Genomic DNA, 8,208 nt, shown 5'->3' with positions numbered 1-8,208 from the left:
GACATAATTGAGGATCTTCACATTGCCGTTCTTTCACTTCCATGTCCAAGGACGAAATTGTGGGATCATTGATACTAATCCCCACATTACCCGAATCGATTACACGTACTCCAAGATTAGCTAGTTGGTGGAGCTCATGAACCATCTCTTTCTTTTCTGGAGGGACTTCACATAAACTGCCCATTGATCGGCGGCTAAGCGCATCGGCTACTACACTGGCCTTTCCAGGGTGGTACAAAATATTCACATCATAATCTTTTAACAATTCTAACCACCGCCTCTGCCGCAGGTGCAACTCATTTTGCTTGAAAATGTATTGAAAACTTTTGTGATCCGTATAGATATCAACATGCACACCATACAAATAATGCCTCTATATTTTTAAGGCATGAATAACCGCAGCCAATTCGAGATCATGAGTTGAATAATTCCTTTCATGTTTCCGTAATTGTCTCGAAGCATATGCAACAACTTTACCGTGCTGCATCAATACGCATCCTAATCCGACACCGGAAGCGTCACAATACACCACATATCCATCTGACCCTTCTGGAAGTGTTAAGACTGTAACTGAGGTCAATCTGCCTTTCAACTCTTGGAAACTGCGCTCACAAGCATCTTTCCACTGAAATTTGGCTGACTTCTGGGTTAGCTTCGTCAATGGGGCTGAAATGGATGAAAAACCCTCGACGAATCTTCTATAATATCCCGCCAAACCCAAAAAACTACGAATTTCTGTAGGCAACGTAGGCCTTGGCCAAGTCTTCACAGCTTCTATTTTCTGAGTGTTGACTAGAATGCCATCATCTGAAATAACATGGCCCAGAAATGTCACGGAATTTAACCAAAACTCGCACTTTGAAAATTTTGCATACAATTCTCGGGCTCGAAGAATGCCAAGACAATTCGCAAATGATCTGCATGTTCTGATTCCGTGCGAGAATACACCAGAATATCATCAATGAATACTATCACAAATAAGTCCAAGAGAGGCCTGAATACATTGTTCATCGAATTCATAAACACAGCTGGAGCATTAGTCAACCCAAAGGACATCACTCTGAATTCGTAGTGGCCATATCTCGTTCTAAAAGTTGTTTTGGGGATATCCGCTTCTCTAACTCTCACTTGATGATAACCCGACCTCAAATCTATTTTAGAAAACCACTTGCCACCATGCAATTGATCGAATAAGTCATCAATCCTTGGGAAAGGATATTTATTCTTTATCGTCACTTTGTTCAATTGCTTGTAGTCGATACACATTTGTAGAGATCCGTCTTTCTTCCTCACGAACAAGGCCGGTGCTCCCCACGGTGATGAACTGGGTCAAATAAATCCCTTTTTAAGCAAGTCCTTCAACTGCGCCTTTAACTCCTTCAATTCCGCCGGAGCCATTCGATACGGAGGAATAGAAATAGATTTGGTGTCCGGCAACACATCATTGGCGAAGTCAATCTCTCGTTCTGGAGGAAGACCAGGAAGTTCGTCTGGAAACACATAAGGGAATTCATTCACTACCAGAACGGATTTGAACGTTGGTGACTTTGCCTCGGTGTCATGAACCCGAACTAGATGATAAATATAGCCTTTGGCTATCATCTTTCTTGCCTAAAGGTAGGAAATAAACCTACCCTTCGGAGATGCTGCATTACCCTGCCATTCAAGCACGGGCTCTCCCGGAAATCGAAATCGAACCATTTTCATTCGGCAATCAACATTAGCATAGCACGAGGCCAACCAATCCATACCCATAATTACATCGAAATCTAACATCTTTAACTCAATCAAATCAGCTGTGGTCTGGCGATCACATATCACAACTACACAATTTTTATACACTTGTCTTGCTATTATGGGATCACCAACCGGAGTAGACACCTCAAAAGGTTTGATTGGCTCAGGTTTCACCCCAATACAACCAGCAACATATGGAGTAATATAAGAGAATGTAGAACACGGATCTATCAATGCATACACATCACGGGAGAATATAAACAGTATACCTGTAACCACATTCGAGGAGGACTCGAGATCTTGTCGTCCAGCTAAAGCATAAACACGGGGCTGAGTAGCACCTAAAGTAGATGCTGCCCCTCTGCCTCTACCTCGACCTGCTGACATCTGGGGAGTCTGCCCTACCGGGCGTACTGATGAAGAACCAGCTGCTGAGCCTGTGGGCTAAACCCCACCTCTACCATATCGCGAGGGACAATCTCGCATCAAATGCCCAGTCTGTCCACAAACATAACAGGCATCCGTGTCCTATCGACATGGTCCTGAGTCCAATTTCTAGCACCGGCTACATCATGGAACTGGTGGTCTCCTCTGACTGTAATCACCCCCAAACTAAGAACCCAAAGCTCTCGAACTCTGACCCTGTCCTGGAGGAAAAGAGCGATGAAATCCCCTATCCGCGAATCGTAGAGGCGCAGTAGTCACTGACTGACCTGAATGTCGGGAATAGGTCTGCCTTGATCCCCCTCTATAATCACTGCCTGTGCACATAGATCTAGCCCTTTTGCTTTGTCTTCTATCACTGTCGCGATCACCCCTTTGTGGTTGTTGTCGTCCCTCTAAGTTCTAGGCATGGGCTTGTATTCGGGAAATATCCATCCCTTCTTGCAAAGAGGTCGTCAAGCAATCCTTGAAGAAATGCGGCCCCAAGCCACTCACAAATCGATGTATACGATCTCCCATGTCGGCCACCATAGTCGGGACATATCTAGCCAAGGAATTAAATTGCATGCTATACTCCCGGGCACTCATATTTCCTTGCCTCAAATTTAGAAATCTATCCGCTCTAGCTCGACGGACCTCTGGTGGCAAATAATGACGAATAAATGCATCCACGAATTCTTGCCAAACCAGAGGAGGCACATTCTCTCCTCTTGATAATACCCAGTTGTTGTACCATAAAACTCCCACAACCCGGAGTCTATATGATGCCAACTCCACGGATTCAGTTTCGGAGGCATGTACAATCTTCAATGTCCTCAACATCTCATCTATGAAACTTTGCGGGTCTTCATCCGGCTTTGACCCGAAGAATTCTGGAGGATTTAGACTCATAAAATCACGGGCTTTAGTACTTGCTGGCCGATCACTTGGGCCCGCATTTTTTCGTTGTGCCTGCGCGGCGACGAATTGTGTCAATAAATGGATGGCCTCGATCATTTATTGATCTGAAGCAATCGGTGGAAGAATTGGAGCTGGGGCTCCTCCTTGCTCTTCAACATTAGGCAGGGTAGAAGAAGTATTAGACAAGGCCTCATTATGTGATTCACCTTCTTCTGTATTCATCGGAGACACTCTTTCTACCAGCCTCTTTGCGGTAGTCTTGCCCTTCTGGGCGGCTGTAGCCTTTCCCTTTGGCGGCATTCTGAAATCATAACACACTATTAGGGAGGAAAAAATCTTATACACGGCTCTATCGCACGATCTCATGAGAAGAAAGATGGTCATTTTTCCTAAATGCCCCGTAGCCTCTTGGTTATTGATGTGGCGCGCAACACACCATAAACAAGACTCTACTAGACACGGCTCGTAGACACTTCCTAGGACTGAACCACTCTGATACCACTTTTGTCACGACACAGCTAGGGGCCGCGACGGGTACCCGGGGCTAACCACCGAGCACCGCTCGTCTACTACTCATCATGCTCATTAACTACTCTTTTATCGATTTTATACTCAAGTCATAAGAAAGTCATCTTTCATTTGTAAACATAAATAGTTTCATATACATAATCCCTTTAGGCTATCAAAATAATATATATAATTATACCATATTGACCCTGTCAGACCGCATAACCCACACTGTGTATCTACGAGCCTCTACTGAAGTACAAAACGCATAGACGGGACAGGACCCCGTCGAGCCCAACATATACAAATATACACAAAAGAATAATCAAACACCTCCAGAACAAGGGAGTGCTTTCAATCAGCTAACAGCTCCTACGAGTCTGGCTAAAGCTCGCCTCCTTGTCTACTTGTGGGCATGAACACAACATCCAAAGAAAACGGACGTCAGTACGAATATTGTACTGAGTATGTAAGACAAGAATGAAATAAATATAATAGGAGGATCATGAGCCATAGGAGAAAGATATAACCTGCAAGAGGTGTCATAGGCAAATACATTTTGTACATATATCATATTTTACATAATCATGGTACATATGTCATCACATCACATATCTCGTCACATTACACATCTCATCGTTATCCCGCGTCCGGGTAACCATCATATGCCGCCCACTAGTGGTGATCATGCCCGGCCCTCTAGGCTCGGTGTAACATCACAGCCCGCCTTAGCGATGACATGCCCGACCATCTACGAACGGTGGAATCATATGCAGCCCGCCTTAGCGGTGACATGCCCGGTCATCTAGGCACGGTGGAATCTTATCATCACAAAATCAATCATTACCCATCACTATTGCACATCTCATGAACGAATCACAATCTTATCATAGCTTGACATATTCATACATAACATAGGCATATTATAAGCTAGCATCATTGATCATATTATAAGCATACCATGATGTTACATCATTTCACATTTAGCATTAAGAGCATATATTAGACCTTGAAGACAACCATGGCTATGCCGGGGTGACGTAAGGTCGTAAACCCCCGATTATATTATGAAAGTTTATGAGTATTTTGCCTCACCTTGAAGGAAATAGTGCATAAGGTGAGTGTTAACAATAATGATACCATCAGTGTTATGGGATCATCATACCAAGAACTATCGAATCTCTATACTTTAACTCATTATCATCATTATCATGCTCGTATGTAATTTAGTATATTTACGAACTCATAAGTTCCATCATATAAGAGGATCATATAAAGTTTGAAAGATTCATGCCTTTGAAGGAAGGGATAAGCCTTACATACCTTTGACGTTTAACTAAGCTATCGCTTGCGTGTTTTCCTTTAATGCACACGTTCTACCTTCAAGAGAATTTATATCATCATTAGCTAAGCAATTGTAAGAATGGGCTTTCTAAAGCTAGGGAAAATTTGGCAGCACTTCCTTTGTTTATACTACTTCCCCCATATTCAACTTCCAACACTCACAACAACATTCACAATGTAGCAATCAACAATCATCATTTATATACAATGACCATAATCCACCATTTCTCTTCATTTTCCCCAACTTTATGGTTATAGCTTACTATCGCGTTTCCTCGTATATAATACTTATTTCATGGCCTAAACGTCATTTATAACGTATTCATAATCACAACACACCAACATTCATGATTCAATCCAACTACCATCCAACCATGACACCATTAACTCATTAATGACCCATTTCCTACGTCCTTCTACAATTCAAGTATCTTAACCTTCCAATACCTTAAAAACATGGTTTAGTCATGAAACTTACCTTAGATGATGGTTGAACAAGTCTTGAGTGGAGTTTCTCCTCTAGTACCCAAAACCCTACTTCACCTCCCTTGGGTTTTCTTGATTCGGATGAGCTGCACTTGGGTTTCATGGATTTGGTGTTGTTGGTCTTGGTTTTCCTTTGATTCTCTTTTGGAGGAGTATTAGAGAGTATTCTAGATGTTTCTTGATGTTTGGAGTGAAAATGAAATGAAATGGAATGAAAAAGAGTCCCTTATACTTAACTTAAAATGTTGGCCGACCAACTTTATACGGACCAACATACGGTCCGTACTATTTATACGAACCGTATGTGTGGCCGTATGTTTGTTCCAGTAGCTGGTGCCCTCCTTGGCCAATTATACGGTCCAAAATATGGCTGGTATAGTTTATACGGTCCGTAGGTTGGGCCGTATAATGCCCAGTGGTTCCGTTTTCGTTCTCGCCGACTCGTTTGATCTCCGATCCTTATGGAACCTTCTTGGAACTTTTTTAACATCTCAATATCAATCTTAGGGAAGTTATTACTCTTCTCCAATACATCATTATGCCATCATAGACTCGTTGCTCGAAATTCTTATCCGATACACAACATATGATTCGCTTTCCTTGGCAACTTTCTTTCTTTGCATTATATGCGTTTGAAATCTCGTTGAGGGTCATCAAATACTATTTCTTACTCATCAAAACATCGCATAAGCTATGTCCTTTGTTAGCCTATTCACTGTACATATACAGGGGATTTTCCAAGGTGTAACAATTTGCATGGCATTACACTTCATTCATTCCATCATTGCACTGCATTGCATTATGACTTGATTGAGATTCTTGATGATTGGAATGCTTGATGATTGGATTGGGTTGGATATATTCTGACTTTACGTATTGGATTTAGATGCTTTACATAGGCGATGACAGATACTTGGTTGTGATTATATTATGTTATACTTGCTAGATTCCTTGCTTATCTGCTTTATTTTCTTAATTGTGTCAACTATACTTAGTAGGCCGGTGATGCCTACTAGTACTGTTGTTTTTACTGACCTGCACTTACTGCATTCATTTTATGAATGCAGAGTACAAGGTCAGATTTACTTCTGTGACCCGTGGCTGATCGACTCTTCGGCTTCCTCTCGCGTTTCCAGGGTGAGCATGGCGTCCGCTAACCTTAAAGACTTTCCTATCATATGTCTTACTTTCATTTCAGAGACATAGACATTATGTATTAGTATTCCATATTGTACTATTCCCCTTAGATGCTCTTGTATTATTCAGACCAGACCGTGGGGGTATTTACTATCTTCTGCACTTTTACTACTACTACTACTATATATATATATATATATATATATATATATATATATATATATATCATGCGACTTACGTATTTGTTGATTTCCTTTACTTAACTTTCATTAATTTATGTATTGGTTCATTGTCGAGATGAAGGTTCGCTTACCGAGGTGAGAAGGTAAGTGCCTACACGGCCTAAGCAAAATGTGTCATGACAGAAAGGGAAGCAAATATTGGTGAAGAAGGCCCAACGATGGGTGAAAATGGTTACTGGTGGCCTTGGGTAGGCTCATCAGTCCAAATTCTTATCCCTTCTTTCTTCTTTATTTATTTATATCATGTATGTATATGTATTGTATATGTAAACAAATTGTATGGTATATTGGAACCCTATAGGAAGACACTTAGTACATTTAGGAAGTCGCATAAAATGTTTTCAAACTCGGCTGAACTTGAAACTTGCATGAAACTGGTACTTGATTGGATTTCCTCAAAGTCTAAAACTGGTTCAACATTTTTAGATAAGACCAAACGATTTTCCTAAGACGACTGAGTAATAAAAGAATTTGGGCTTTCTGTCTCGTGAAATCTAGTGACAAAAATGGCAACATTAGCTTTGAGCTCGTTACTGAAATCTCAAATTTATTAATTGGACTTTGAATATGGTTTGGGCTAAAAACGAAAAAATAGAATTTTGAGGACTATTTTTTGGATTATGTTTAATAAAAGGTATTTGTTCAAATTTGGTTAAGTTGTAAGAAAAAGGGCCTTAAAATCTGAGTTATTCCAAAAAAACAACAAAAGATTTTCATTATAAACTTGTCCTAACTTTCAGAACAAGAGAATCAGACTTTGGGGCCAAAAGATCAAAACTTAGGGGATAAAAACAAAGAGAATTATACTTGGGCCAAATTCAAGGATAAGATGGCTTTGGATTAATATGAGCTGACTTGTATGAGCTTCAATTAATAACATGTGCTAAATAAAAAAAATTCAAATTTTTCTATATATACACACACACACACACACACACACACACACTCATCAAAAGGGAAATATACTCCATATTTTCATATATATAATAAAAACCTATAAGTACTAAACTCATATTATTAGGATCAAAACAATAGTGACTCTACTTCGGAGAAATCCGAAGTGTGTCTTGGTCCGGCAATAAAGTGAGTTGAGCACTTATGCGGATTTTTGAAACCAAAACCCCCTTTTCCAAGGGGACTTTTTGCCAAAATTTTGAATTTATGAATAAGCATGACAATTTAGTAGTAAAATAAACATCTTAGCAAATAATCATAATAATCACACATTGAAGCTCGTAGGTCAACCGTATTCTACAGATCCTTAATACTAGGGTGCTTAAAACCTTCCCTACAGGATCACCAGAACCCTTACTCTAAACTCTAGTACTAAAAAGGATTTTTCTCTCGCTTGAATAAGCCCTTTTACCCAATTTTCCTAATTTTCCTTAATAAATTAGATGATGACTCTAAA

This window comes from Lycium barbarum, chromosome 4 (assembly GCF_019175385.1).
Source record: "Lycium barbarum isolate Lr01 chromosome 4, ASM1917538v2, whole genome shotgun sequence".
Taxonomy (NCBI): domain Eukaryota; kingdom Viridiplantae; phylum Streptophyta; class Magnoliopsida; order Solanales; family Solanaceae; genus Lycium; species Lycium barbarum.
Note: the sequence above shows the minus strand (reverse complement) of the source record.